Genomic DNA, 13876 nt, shown 5'->3' with positions numbered 1-13876 from the left:
AGATTCTTTTCATCAACACAGACTCCGACGAACACGGGGGCAATGCACCCATTCCTTTATCGGAGGAAGGAAGTTCGTCAGAGCGATATCCGGCTGTTTACTCGGTCCCATCACCAAGCAACCTGGTTGTATCCTTCCACTGGAACCAACTAGGCAGACCCCGCTTGCCAGCCAGCATACCATTTAGAATTATCGTCCAAATATACAAAATGGTAATGGCTGGCACCATCATTGATGAGGGGGCATCTATGAGTATCCTTTCCTCTATTGCTTGGAAAGCGCTTGGTTCGCCAACGCTTTTGCCTGAAATGAGAAATATGACAGGCTTCGATAAAGGAACCAGTCGACCTTTAGGGATCCTCCCCAATGTGCCCATCACATTGAAAGGGAAGACCGTTCAAATGAACGTGATGGTCGTTCAAGGACCCTTGGATTATAACCTACTCCTTGGACGAGACTATATATATTGCATGGGAGCCATCGTCTCCTCACTCTTTAGAGTAATGTGTTTTCCGCACGAAGGAAGAGTGGTCAAGCTCGTGGACCAGCTTTCATTTCCCGGATCACGCATCGCAAATAGTCATATACCATCCCTAAATGGTCTCTTCACGCAAGAAATGTCTCAACCCACGGTCCATCCTCCCGATGAGCGTGAGTGATTCGGAAGGATATGACTGGAACCCAGGGGGCATGCGTCCTGGTCTGCTTCGGCAGGAAAACTTTGGGTATAGGGTAGGTTTCCGCGGGAGAATATGACTAGTCCGTACCCCGTCCGTCATGGAAGATGGGTTGTTCTAGAATAATATTCTTTTGTCAAAGTTATGTGTTTGGCACTCGTTGTCACTCACCTTTGTCTATCTCGGTAGACATCGCCGAAGAAGTGTTTTGTTCGCTGCATTGATGAAACAATCTTTGGGTAACCTGAAAGAGGTAGGCCTTTCCTGGTAGAACAAATGTTTTATCTGCAAATTGAGGGGTAACCTTGAAATCGTACTTTATACCTGGGGGCATGCAAACCTTTTGGAGTGCAAGCAAGGGGCGGCTATTTATTTTTTAAATTTTTAGGACCTCTAACCCTTTAAACTCGCAGGATTAGTCATTTCCGAACTTGCACAAAGAAAGGATTTCAGAGCAAAGCTTTGTAAGGTGCAAGCTCCATAAAAAATGGCATCTTAAATGAGACTTTCTTATCATATGACTGGAATCGAGCAATTTTAGCGTATAGTTCATGCTCGTTAAAAAATAAACATAAAATCGAGCAGTTTTAGCGTATAGTTCATGCTCGTTAAAAAATAAACATAAAATTGAGCAGTTTTAACACATAGTTCATGATCATTAAAAAGTAAACATAAGATCGAGCAAGTGTTTCAATCCGTGTTTAAGCTCGTTAAAAAATGAACTACCCGGTAAATAACCACTGCGAATGTAAATTATCAGCCATCAAAGCCTTGGTCGTGTTTGCACCATCACCTCCACTTTTCCATTGGCCGATCATTCACCTCGATTTGATTGTTTACCCATTTTGAGGAACAGCTGTGAAGAGTGATCTCACTTAGCCATCCTTGTGACACTGCCGTGATTGGAAAATTCCAACCGTTACCTGGAATCAACTGCTACCCGTTTTATCACTCGTTCCTCAAAAGACGAGTCCTCTTTAAGCTCTTTTCATCTGACTCGTAAAATATGAAAAGATTGCCGAGTTTTGGCCTTCCAGCTTGTTAAAGCGACCGGAAGTGTTATCCCTCCTCTAGATTTTAATCTTTTTGGACCTCAGGGATTATTGCACAAAAAGATCGAGCGCTTGTTTTGTTCGGATCGTTAAAACTATCGAAAATCCATCCCTTCTATATTGTTTTATACTTTTTCAGACTTAAGGGATTAGATGACGAAAAAGGAACTTTGGAGTTATCTTTACGTACCTTTTTAGACTCTCTAAAAATGAAAAGGGACCGAGTTATCTTTGTCGTTAAACTCGTTAAAAAACATTAATAGTGACAAACTTGTCTTTAGACGAGAACGAGTTTCACTATCGCTAGGCTCGTTAAAACATAGCGATGGGTTTGCCCAAAGGGCAAATTATAGAACAAGCATATGTTATCCTCCTCAAGCTTGACAAAAATAAAGAGGTACTAGTCAGAAATGACTGGGGAAAAATTGGGAGAAACTCAAAGAACTTTTATTGGTAGCAAGTCGCTCTTGAACATGACACTTCCACTCCGTGCCTGAGTCGGGTTGGGTTGTTTCATTCACCGGTCACATCGCCATGGTCTCGCCATACCATCCACCTTTGTGGTAAATGCTACCAATCCATCACACAAGTGTCGCCGATATGTTCAAGAGAAGTCATCCAGAAGAGTCAACCATGTCCCATCCACTACCATACATTGTCCTTCATCGTTTCATGACCGCCACCCTGAACCATATATCATCAGATCGTTTTCACCTCCATCAAAATCATTTGCTCCATTCCGTGTCACTAATGTGGGATACATTAAAGCCCTCCTTTGACGGATTGCTTCTTGTCGACATCAGCTCATTATCCAAGAAGTTGATCTAGGAACACACCCTTCAGTACTTTGAAGCTTGCATGCCTCAATGGCAAGTTTCTCACTTCCGGCGACAGGTATACATCAATGACCTTCGACCGAAAGATTTTGCATGGTGTTCGATGCCAAGTCCTTTATTCACACCACGTGAAGTGTACTACAGTACCTTGAGGGTCATTATCATTATCGGTGATTCCTCTCGCGCTTGTTAACAGTTTACATCATTGACTGGTAATCAAGAGATGTCTTTCCATGTTCGACTTCAGAACACTTCTCACATGGATCGACTTGTACTTAGAGTGAAGATCGAACGAGATTGAAGACCCCGGATCTAGTTTCATCCATCCGGGCTGCGATATATATTCAGGAAAAATAAAGACATTGACATGTACAACATTACAGCAGATAATCATCCTACCAAAAGGATGATGATTTCATCAAAATCATCAGTCTACCATCAGACGATTGTCTGTTCTATGTACAGAAAAATGAATTTATAAAGCTGAGCATGGGAATGCCTGCCTCAGCTGGATCATGAAAGCAGTATGAAAAATAATGTATTGTATTGTATCTTATTACAGGTCTCCTCCCAGCATTGGAAGAACTTCGGATCCTCCTAATAAAGCATTTCACCCGATAAACGGCCTCATACTTTAGGGGGCAATTGTTATAGACATTTTTGTGCCTTATAGCATTGAGCATGAAATGTCCATAATCCAAGGGATCCAAAGTCCCTAAATGAGTTGTTCCTACCCCTAGAGGAACAAGGTCAACCAAAGACAGCTTCTCCCAGAAGTTCTCCACCAAAAATCACTCAGAAATGGTCAAATCAAGATCAATTCAACAGCTCCACTAGTTGCCTGCGTTGAAATGCAGAGGTTACACTGGCCAGTTGCACTGCAACGCAGGTAGAAGCACTACCAGGGTGCGCTGAGCGGGAAATGACAAATGGCAAGTTCATTCAACGAGGTGTAAAGACCCTGGAAGCTTCCAAAATCTTCCTCAATGACACTTGCCTCAGTGAATTCGACCAAGTGATGAGTAAGAGGTTCACAACCTCCAAGTGGAAGCAAGAACTGACAGAGAGAAGCCACAAGTCAAAACATGAGCTGACTCATCCTCTCTGCTCACATCTATATATGGATCTCTCACCTAGAGGTTCAGGAGGCTGGAATTTTGTACTTTGCAGAGAATTGCTGTTGGTTTGAGATTGAGATTAGTACATTGGGTGATTTATGCTTTGTTGGAGGAGAGGAAGGGATTCTTTTGCTGGGAGGTAGATGCTGGATCGGGACTCATTTGGTTGTATCTCCTCTTGAACCTTGTTATCATATCAATAAAGCTACTTGAGTTTCTCCTATATGCTTGTATTTCAATGATGTTTTGTTATATTTACATATTTAGTTTATATCTGATCCTAAACTAGTTATGAATGTGAATCTATATCTTTCGTGTAGTTTTCCTCTCTTGTGATCTTACAGGAACTGTGTGAAGCTGGACCAGTGAAAGAGCAGGTAGCGGGAAGTGAACGAAAGAGAGAGAGATTGGATCGACAAACTAGCGGAAGACACCGCTTAGTTACATCCTTCTTTCTCTATTTGCATCTCATAAAGAAGAATACTCAGATAGCTTTCCTTGTTTGTTGCTAAGGCACTATCACCTCTTAGAGTGGGATAGGGGCATTCTGAATTGGATACTTTTCCCAACAACATTGTTATATACCTAGGGCGTACCAAGGGAGGTACCCAAGGTAACAATGTAATAATGGGATGTGCCATAGTAATAAATAAGGTTGTTAACCCATGTCATGTAAGGGACCACAGGTAGTTAATAATAATGTAATGGGCCCATGGTATTAGTTGATGGTATGAGGGAACCATGGTAATGATGCATGGTATTGTATGTATGAGGCCTATATAGAGGCTAGAGACTCCACATGGAGAGATATGAAGAGAAGTATTCTTGTATGAACAGGCATATGGCTTGTGGAGTATTCTCCTTCCTTAAGGAGTGAATGTATGGTGTTGCCCTACTGTAAGGGTTTTGATTAATAAAGAATCATTCCATATTATTTTTGGGTTTCTTTGCATTCTCTTATATTTTCATATCAGATCTGTAGTATTTATGGGTTAGATCTATAACAATTGGTATCAGAGCACTTTCTTGGGAAAAAAAGTGGAGATTTTTTTTACTTTTTGCAGGGTTTCAGGGGCGGCGACTTTGCAGGTCATATCTGTACATTTTGGTGCAATATATGTAAAATATAACTACATATCTAGATTATTTGTGCAAAAATAGTCGAATTCAAAAAAACAAATCAGTTGAATCAGAGTACGGATGAAGGAGATATCATTGATTTAAAAATCAGTGCGGTTGCAGACAATTTTCATGGTAGCGAGTTTGAGGCACAGATCTAGACGTCCTGGTGCATGATCTACAAAATTTAATTGTAGATATGAATTTTTGAGAAAAATCACCCAATTTCAAAAAAAAAATCAGTCGAATCGGAGTCCGGATGAGGGAGATATCGCTGATTTAAAATCAGCTCTTTTTTGCAGAAATTTTGGTGACGGCGGAAGAGTTGCAGCACAGATCTGAAATCTCAAGTGCCTGGATCAAGATTTCTACCACATGGGCAGATGAAGAATGATTGTTCCATTTCCGAAAACAGGTCATAACAAAGATTCTGAGCAATATTGACTAAACTGTGGCCACTTTAAATTTTCGCCAAGTGAGGAATTTTTCTCAAACCCTCTTCATGGAGATGCTATATTTTACAGGGAAAGATGATCGTCCTACTATTGAAGAATTCATACAGGCACACAAGTCCATACATGGGCCATATTGGAAGGTTTCAATGTCTCTTAATCTGAGAGATGAGACTGTAAATTGGTGGTCATCACTTGACCAAAAGCAGTTGACCAAACTTTCAGATGCAAAATTTGAAAAAGTCTTTTTGGACAAATGGTCTAGGGCTAGAAAAAAGGAGAATGAGACACATAAGGAGTTAATTGCTACAGGTGTCTCCTTACTGCAGGTTCATGGCTTGATTCAGAAGGAGAAGATCATTGTTTTTATCAATCCTAGTTGTAAACATAATTTTATCAATGTTAGTTTGGCAAAAAAATTGCAAGTACCAGCAAAACAAATTGAACATACACAGGTGGATGATAAGGATGTTCAAATCTATAAGGATTTGAAGATTTCTATGGATAAATATGTGTTGCATGGTGATTTTTATGCTTCAAAGATGGATAATATGGATGTTGTTTTGGGATATCCTTGGATGGAATCCATGGGTACTATCAATATTAATGTGCGGAAGAAATTCCTGAAGCTATGGTATAAAAAGAAGAAAATTACATTACAGGATATTTCCATCCATAAACAGGTAGAGCACATGGAGGCTGAAGCAGAAGATGTTCAAGGGATTGACATATCAGATGATGAGCCTTTGATGATCGACACTCAAACACAAACAGAGGCTGCAGAAGAAAAGGTTACAGGTGATGATACATCAGAGGAGCGCTCAGTGGTTGAAGTCATATTGAAAAAAAAGACACCAAAACGGGCACCACAGCAGGGTGAAGTCAAGCAAAAGCATCATGGGTTAAAGCTTCAACATATCATCACCCACATCACCCCACAAGACAACCATCAAGATGGAAACCAAGTAGTCACATGATGGATAGAAAGGAGAGACGATCCACCTACTACACATCAACACAGAAGAACTGCCACGGTCAACTTCCATCTCAAGCGAGAGAGGCACCAACGAGATCGAGGGTTCACCTTTCTCTTGGATGGCTAGATGCACGTGCATGGTATCAGTGGACTACTCTTTTGAGTAGATCTTATTATTTGTGTTCTTCCCATGTTTCGGGGACGAAACATGCTTAGGGGGGTGGAATGTTATATACCTAGGGGGTACCAAGGGAGGTACGCAAGGTAATAATGTAATAATGGGATGGGCCATAATAATAAATAAGGTGGTTAACCCATGTCATGTAAGGGACCACAAGTAGTTAATAATAATGTAATGGGCCCATGGTATTAGTTGATGGTATGAGGGAACCATGGTAATGATGCATGGTATTGTATGTATGAGGCCTATATAGAGGCTAGAGACTCCACATGGAGAGATATGAAGAGAAGTATTCTTGTATGAACAGACATATGGCTTGTGCAGTATTCTCCTTCCTTAAGGAGTGAATGTATGGTGTTGCCCTACCGTAAGGGTTTTGATTAATAAAGAATCATTCCATATTATTTCTGGGTTTCTTTGCATTCTCTTATATTTTCATATCAGATCTGTAGTATTTCTAGGTTAGATCTATAACAGTTCTGGTAGGGCTAGCTACCAGACTGAGCGTGGTTTGTGGTTACCCTGAATTTTGCCTTCCTTTAGCCTAAGGCAGATTTAGGTGCTAACAGAGTGCTTGCAGACAAAAGAACACAAATCAACTCAGCAAAGACGGGCGATTTCTTTGATTTGGAAATAGTAAATTTCAAATCAAACTCCTATAGGATCATGATCCATTTGGAGTACTTTCCCCCAGTAACTGACGAGTTAGTATATATGTGATGGGGTTACAATCAAATATCACAGTGGCTTTTTGTAATAGGATATAGTGTCAAAATCTTTGGATGACATGCACTGCCACCAAGGAAAGCTTCTCAAGTTGAGCATATTGAGACTTAGTATCAAGAAGATTTTGGCTCAGATAATAAAACACGTGATCATTTCCATCATCGTCATCTTGAACTAACACCATAGAAATAGTGGTATGAGTTACAACCAAATATAGGAAATAATCACGGCAATAATCTCAGGGATGCAGTTAAGGAGCACTAAAACGTGTTCTTTAAAGCATCAAAGGATTCTTGGGCAACTTCATCCTAAACAAAAGGGATCCCCTTCTTAAGTAAGTGAGTAAAACCCTTGGCAAGTTCAGCATAATTAGGGACAAATTGACGGAGAAAATTAGCTTTTCCATGTAGGTTCTACAATTGCAGTAATGATGTAGAGGGTGGTAAATTGACTATGCCTCAACTTTGAAAGGATCAATCTTGATACCTTGATGAGACATCATAAAACCTAAGATCTGGCCATACTCAACACAAAATATACACTTGTGTGGATTGAGACGGATATTTTAATGCGAACATCATAAAAATATGGCTCTTAAGTGATCTGGCTGGTCACGACATTTAGCTGAATGAGCTGGTAAGTCTTTGAGGTATGGCTAAACAATGTGTCGAATGCCGTGAAATGCATAAGACATTGCTCATTGGAAGGTAGCACTAGCATTCTTCAGACCGAAAGGAATCGTTTTATAAGGTAAAGTACCCCAAGGATAGATAAAGGCCATTTTATGCTGATTGGTGGGTGAAATGTTAATCTGGTTATAGCTAGAAAAACCATCCATGAATGAAAAAATCTCACTCCAAGTGCATTCATCGATGATTTGGTCGATAAAGGGAGTAGAATAATTGTCCTTAGGACACACGTGATTGATATCGTGGTAATCAACACAAAAACGTATCGTGCCCTGATTTTTTGCAACAGGGATGATATTGGACACCTAATCCATCTATGGAATAGGATAAATAAAACCTGCTTTCAAAAGCTTCTCTACTTCTGCATTCATATCGGCAGCCTTTCAAGGGTGCATAGGGCAAAGTCATTGTTGAACAAGCTTGGCACCAGGATAAGTAGGAATCTCATGCACGACAATGGCTAGATTGATACTAGGCATTTCCTCATATGACCAGGTGAAAACGTCTTAGAATTATTTAAAAATATGAGTATAAATCTTGATCTCATCTGGAGAACAAGAAACCCAAATATGAATGTTCTTAACAATTCCCAGTTTAATGGAAATGTCAAGAGGCATTGTAGCATTGATGTTTCCCATACTACACTCCAACAAGACATCATGCACTAGGACAGATGTCTGAAGTGGAGGTGTAGGAGAATTAGAAATAGATGCTTCAAGACAGGAAGGCATCTCATCTAGGTGAGGAAGAAAAAAAGACTAATGAAGTAGACCATTTCATGGAATTTCATCTAGAGACATGACCTCAATGATACTCTCGTCGATGGGGAATGTCTCATTAAAAGGATCCAGAGAATCCCAAGAACCCATCCAGGGAGATGGCACGGAAGTGTCCAGGTTCATGCTGAAGACAGTATGAGTTTCTGAAGCAGCCATCAATGCTAAGACAATTTCTTGATAATTTATCTCCAATGGACTTAAAGGCATAACATTGCCAAATGAGTCAATTTGATCATCGATTGGGATAATCCAAGGATCCGTAGAGTCTCAGATCATATTGACCAAATGAACACTTGGAGGTGGGAGAGAAAAGGTACCCATTAAAGTAGAGTCTTTGAAGAGACCTGCCCCCACACTCTTGTCAGGAATCTTAGTATTTCCCACATAAGGAATGTTGTCGTTTGATGAACTGGAAGAAAATAAGGACAATTGATCAACCATGACACTTTTTCCTTCATGAGGAAAACTAAGTACACAAAACAAAGAAGACTCCACACAAAACATGGCGTGGGTCCAGCTTCACCCGAGAGGAAGGTTGTAGTTGAGAATTACATCTACAACTTCTACTTCTAGTTCAACATTCTTTCCTTCTAATGTAATTGACAAGTTTGTGAGAATATCATATGGACATGAACCTCTACCATCAAAGGCTTCCAATGTATTAGGAGAATGGTTAAGAGAAGGAGAGCCAATGGATTTCCAACATGAAACTGACATGATGTAGGTAGAGGCACCTTCATCAATAACCGTACGATGAATCGTCTTTCCTTTGATAAGGAACTGTATCATAAATGAAATATGATGAGGAAGATGAGGCACATGATTCTCTAGATCAAAAGTAATCAAACTCAAATCAGAAGGATCAATAGCACCTATAACAGACAACAATGACTTTTGGTGTGTTGGGTAGGATTGGAGAACCTCCAAGGCAGACATCGCCAAAGGTGCCTGAGCTAAATCCTCAACAATATTTTAATGTTGTGCACCTCTAGCATTTAGGTTAAAAGATGAAGTCTGAAGAGAATCTTTGGGAGGTGGTCGGATGACAGACTCACTAGTAGGCTGCTCGATATGGAACGAACCAAAACTGGATGGAGTAGAAGTAGAAGGAGTATCAATAACTTCTTTCTCCATCATATGCTTACACGTAGCTTGATAGTCCTTAGTTTGAGTAGTGATCAAGATAGGTGATGAACCTTGCATCATGAACACTTGAGAACTTAAGGAAGCAGAAGACTGAGGTTGGTCTACCGACTGCGTCTACTGTGAGCGAAAGGGTTCTTTTAAGATAGTTGGAGTCCCTTTCAATAAGTGACTAACTTTAGATCGTCGAGGACAATCCTTATTGTAATGATCTTCCTCACACATGAGCGAAGGATATTTCGGCTTTCTTCTAGAATCATCATCAGTAGAAGATTTAGGAGGGTCCTATTTTGGGGCATCGACTTTGGCTTACCTTTTCCCTTGTTTTTACCTTTAGAGGTCTTGTATGTTGCAGTAGACTGGATAGCATGTACCTCAAAGGTTTTACCAGGATTGGATGAATTTTTGGAGGGATTATTAGAACCAGTGTTTGAGACAGATTTCTTCCTCGAAAAAGCTTTCGCGGAAGTCTGAGACACATAGCCAATTACACCATCAACAGGTGGTGTATCCAGGAACTTTAATGCTGTCAGATCCAATGATGGTCTCGAAGCATTAGGTAACATCTCATACAATGTGCCATATTGTGAATAGACCAATTATAAATACTGGGCACGGGTGATAGCTTGCTCTTCAGTAACACATCCACCCATAGCTATATCCTTAATAATTTTGCCGATGAAGGATTTCATGAACCATTCTACCAACAATCTCAAATATTATGAGGCAACACCGATGTCTACATTCATGGATATGATCAGAAATGTGGGTCGCAGTGTCTTACTTAAGGGATGTAAGAAAATGAGTGCCAGTTTCATACCGAACCGGCAGTTGGAAATGAGTGAGGAAAGCCATAGCAAGAGAGTTGAAATCATCATAGGTACATTGAGGCAATTCAATGTACCATCTAGTGGCAGCACCTGTGAGAGTTATTTGAAAGAATTAAAGATGGATAGAATCATCGACATACGAATTGTAGGAGAACCAAAGGTGATATGTCATCATGTGGTCTGATGGATCCTCCTTTGCTTTTCCCTTGAATTTGGGGCAATTGCTTGGAACTTTCATCGGAACTAGAGGCGAGTAAGGCGAATGAAGAATGGGATCATTTGTGAGCCTCAAGACATCAGGTAGTTCTAATGTAGCCAAGAAATGCAGTTGTTGGTTAAACGACATATAGGGCCTTTGAGGAGACCCAAACTATGGAGTCCATCATTGTTGGTAAGCATTTTCCCACATAGTAGGGGATTTTTTCCATATGGAACCTGGTTTTGTCCCCATTGAGGGTTACCTTGCCCATAAGGTGGATTCGGTCCAGGGTAGGCTTGATACTGCCCTGCCATAGGTCACTGATAAGAATTGTACATGGTGTATGGGTTATAAGGCTACTGAACTTGTTGACCCTGGACGTAAGGTGATGGACCCTACTACTGTAGGGGTTGACCTTGACCTTGCAAAGGATGACCTTGCTGATATGCATATAAAACTTGTTGTTGCCAAGGCTGACCTTGCTGATATGCATATAAAACTTGTTGTTGCCAAGTCTGACCTTGTTGCTACAAAGAATGACTTTGCTGTTGTAAAGTTGATCTTGTTGCTGCAAAGATTGGCCTTGCGAGGACAAAGGTTGGGAGGAATGCTGAACAAACTGAGTTTACGACTGCAAAGGTTGTTGTGATTGTGGAAAAGGTTTCCCTTGTTATTGTAACAATTGACCTTGCTGCTGCAATGCTTGCCCTTGCTACTGCAAATATTTCCCTTGTTATTGCAAAGGTTGCCCTTGCTATTGCAAAGATTGTCCTTGTTGCTGCAAGAGTAGCTGGACAGTTCCTAGGGTTATACCCTAAGGGTATTAGTAGTTCACGAATTGGATCTGGCCATATACACTAGGAGTAACAGATTAACCAGGTTCAACATAAGGTATAGCTTAAGGAATGTAAGGTGGATTAACCAAGGCTTGCGAACCATATGGGGCATAAGCCTATTAGAATGGGACCTAAGCTATATACGGCTGTTGATATTGGACATTACCTGACCCGGATGAACCAGCAAGGTTAGGAATAACACAGCAAAAAGTTTGATTCATTCCAACCATGTGAGCTTGTAATCCACTCACATTGGTTTTTCCTGATATAAGAGGCATATTCAAGTCATGTCCACCAGGTAGTGGCACAGTTTTTCCACTTGATGGAGGGATAGAAGAACTTATCGAGACCTGACCTGAGACAGTCGAATGAACTGGAAGAGTCGGTTGAAACAATGAAATAGGTTGAGATAGAATGGTAGGTTGAACATGAACTGAAGTGACCATATTTTATACAGTGGTTTGAGAGGTCATGTTTAGAATGAATGGACCTAATCTAGGCATAACATTGGAAGACCAGATGGGGTTTTGATACAATGAAGAGGCACTAGGAGTACCTGAGACTAACTGAGCTAAAGTGGTATAACCATGTGGCAACATGGGTCCACTAATTTCAAGATAGGAGAGAGATGGGACTCTTCCTATATAAGGAAATCCTTCTGGAGGGAATTCATATCCCTTCTCATCATCCACATGAGGAGTATGGGTAGCGGAAACTTTCGAATGACCTGGAGAGGAGACTGAAATGCCACCTCCTGACTCCATAGATGGAAACAATTGGTGATGAGGAACCCGATATGTATGAGGAGATAACTCCAAAGGAATACCAGGCCGATCGTACAGACTGTAAGGGCACTAAGGAGATATCACAATAGGATCAAACAATGGATTCGACAAATAGACAACAAGCCGTTGCAGACTTTCAAGAGTCTACAGGTTGTCATGGGTTTGAATAGGATTATCAGAGGAATCCAAATTAGATTCTTGAGGTGACCAGAAATTTGATGGAGGTAGACGAGATGACAAAGGTTGAATACTTAGAACAATTTCAAGTTAAAAACCTTGATCATCAAGCAAATGAAGAAGTTCCAGATGAACTCCTTGGGAGGACCCTTCAATATTAGAAAATGAAGGGGAACTATGAGATGAACTCAATGGTTTAGCCATGATGACTTCCTCTCAATAGCAAAAAGGAAAGGAAAATTCATTTAGGGATTTCAAAATCTTGAAATTAATAGGGAATTATTCAATATTTGTCTAAGAAGCAACTGCCTAGGTTCAACATGTTGATCGTGGGAAATTATTTTTTAGAAACAAAAACATTTCCTTTTCATCTTTTAAGAGTCAAGAAAAGGGCAAAAAGTTGACTCTAGTAACTTTCAATAGTTTTGCGAGCTTGAAAGGACAAGGTGCTCAATGATATTTTCAAATTTAAAGACTCAAAAAAGATCAAATGACTACTCATGTGAATCTAGGTAAAAGGAGTACCAAGTAACTATGAACTACAATATACAACTCAGTAAATAAATTTACTAAGGACTTGATGTACATGCATGAAATCTCCCTGAACGCTGTGTTCAGCGTATCACGTTTATAGGGCGACAGACTCGGCTTCCTATGGATAGAGATTTGCAACCTATGGGGGTATCCCATTATATACAAGACGGTATGGGGAGCACAAGTCCATGCTAGTACTATCTAATGCCGAAGTGAATGACAACTACTAAGTTTTAAAGACGTCAGAACACATCTCTAACCTATACCACTTGATATAAATGTTAATGTTTCGAATTCTCCTTAGATTAATTGAGAGATTTTAAAGTTGATCTTGTAATCATGTTTCAATTTCTAGGCCTTAACGATGTTACCTATTCCTAAAATAAAAACTAGATGAAGAAAAGAAAACCTTCAAATTGATGAAAACTATCTATGTAGGGAAGAATATTACTCAAATTGTGCACCAAACCAAATGAAAAAATGCATCCATGACAATCTCCAAACGCTAAATGAAAAATATCAAATCTAATCTTTCATATGATAAGAAAATGCAATGCTAAACAAATCTTAAAGCAGAATTTTGCTCAAGATATAATGATGAATTTTTCTATTTTTCAAAATGCAACTAATGTAATCTAGTGCAAAGTAAAAGAGAATGCAAGCAAGCCAACAAATATGAAAATATCTTTCACAACAATTATTTGAATGCAACTCAAATTTTTTCAAAAGCCATGAAAATAATAGCACTTTCACTTTCACTTTTCGAA

This window comes from Pinus tabuliformis, chromosome J (genome assembly GCF_031772625.1).
Source record: "Pinus tabuliformis cultivar Carrire ecotype Pingquan chromosome J, CPIR1, whole genome shotgun sequence".
NCBI classification, from domain to species: Eukaryota; Viridiplantae; Streptophyta; class Pinopsida; order Pinales; family Pinaceae; genus Pinus; species Pinus tabuliformis.
This window is presented reverse-complemented; position numbering follows the sequence as displayed.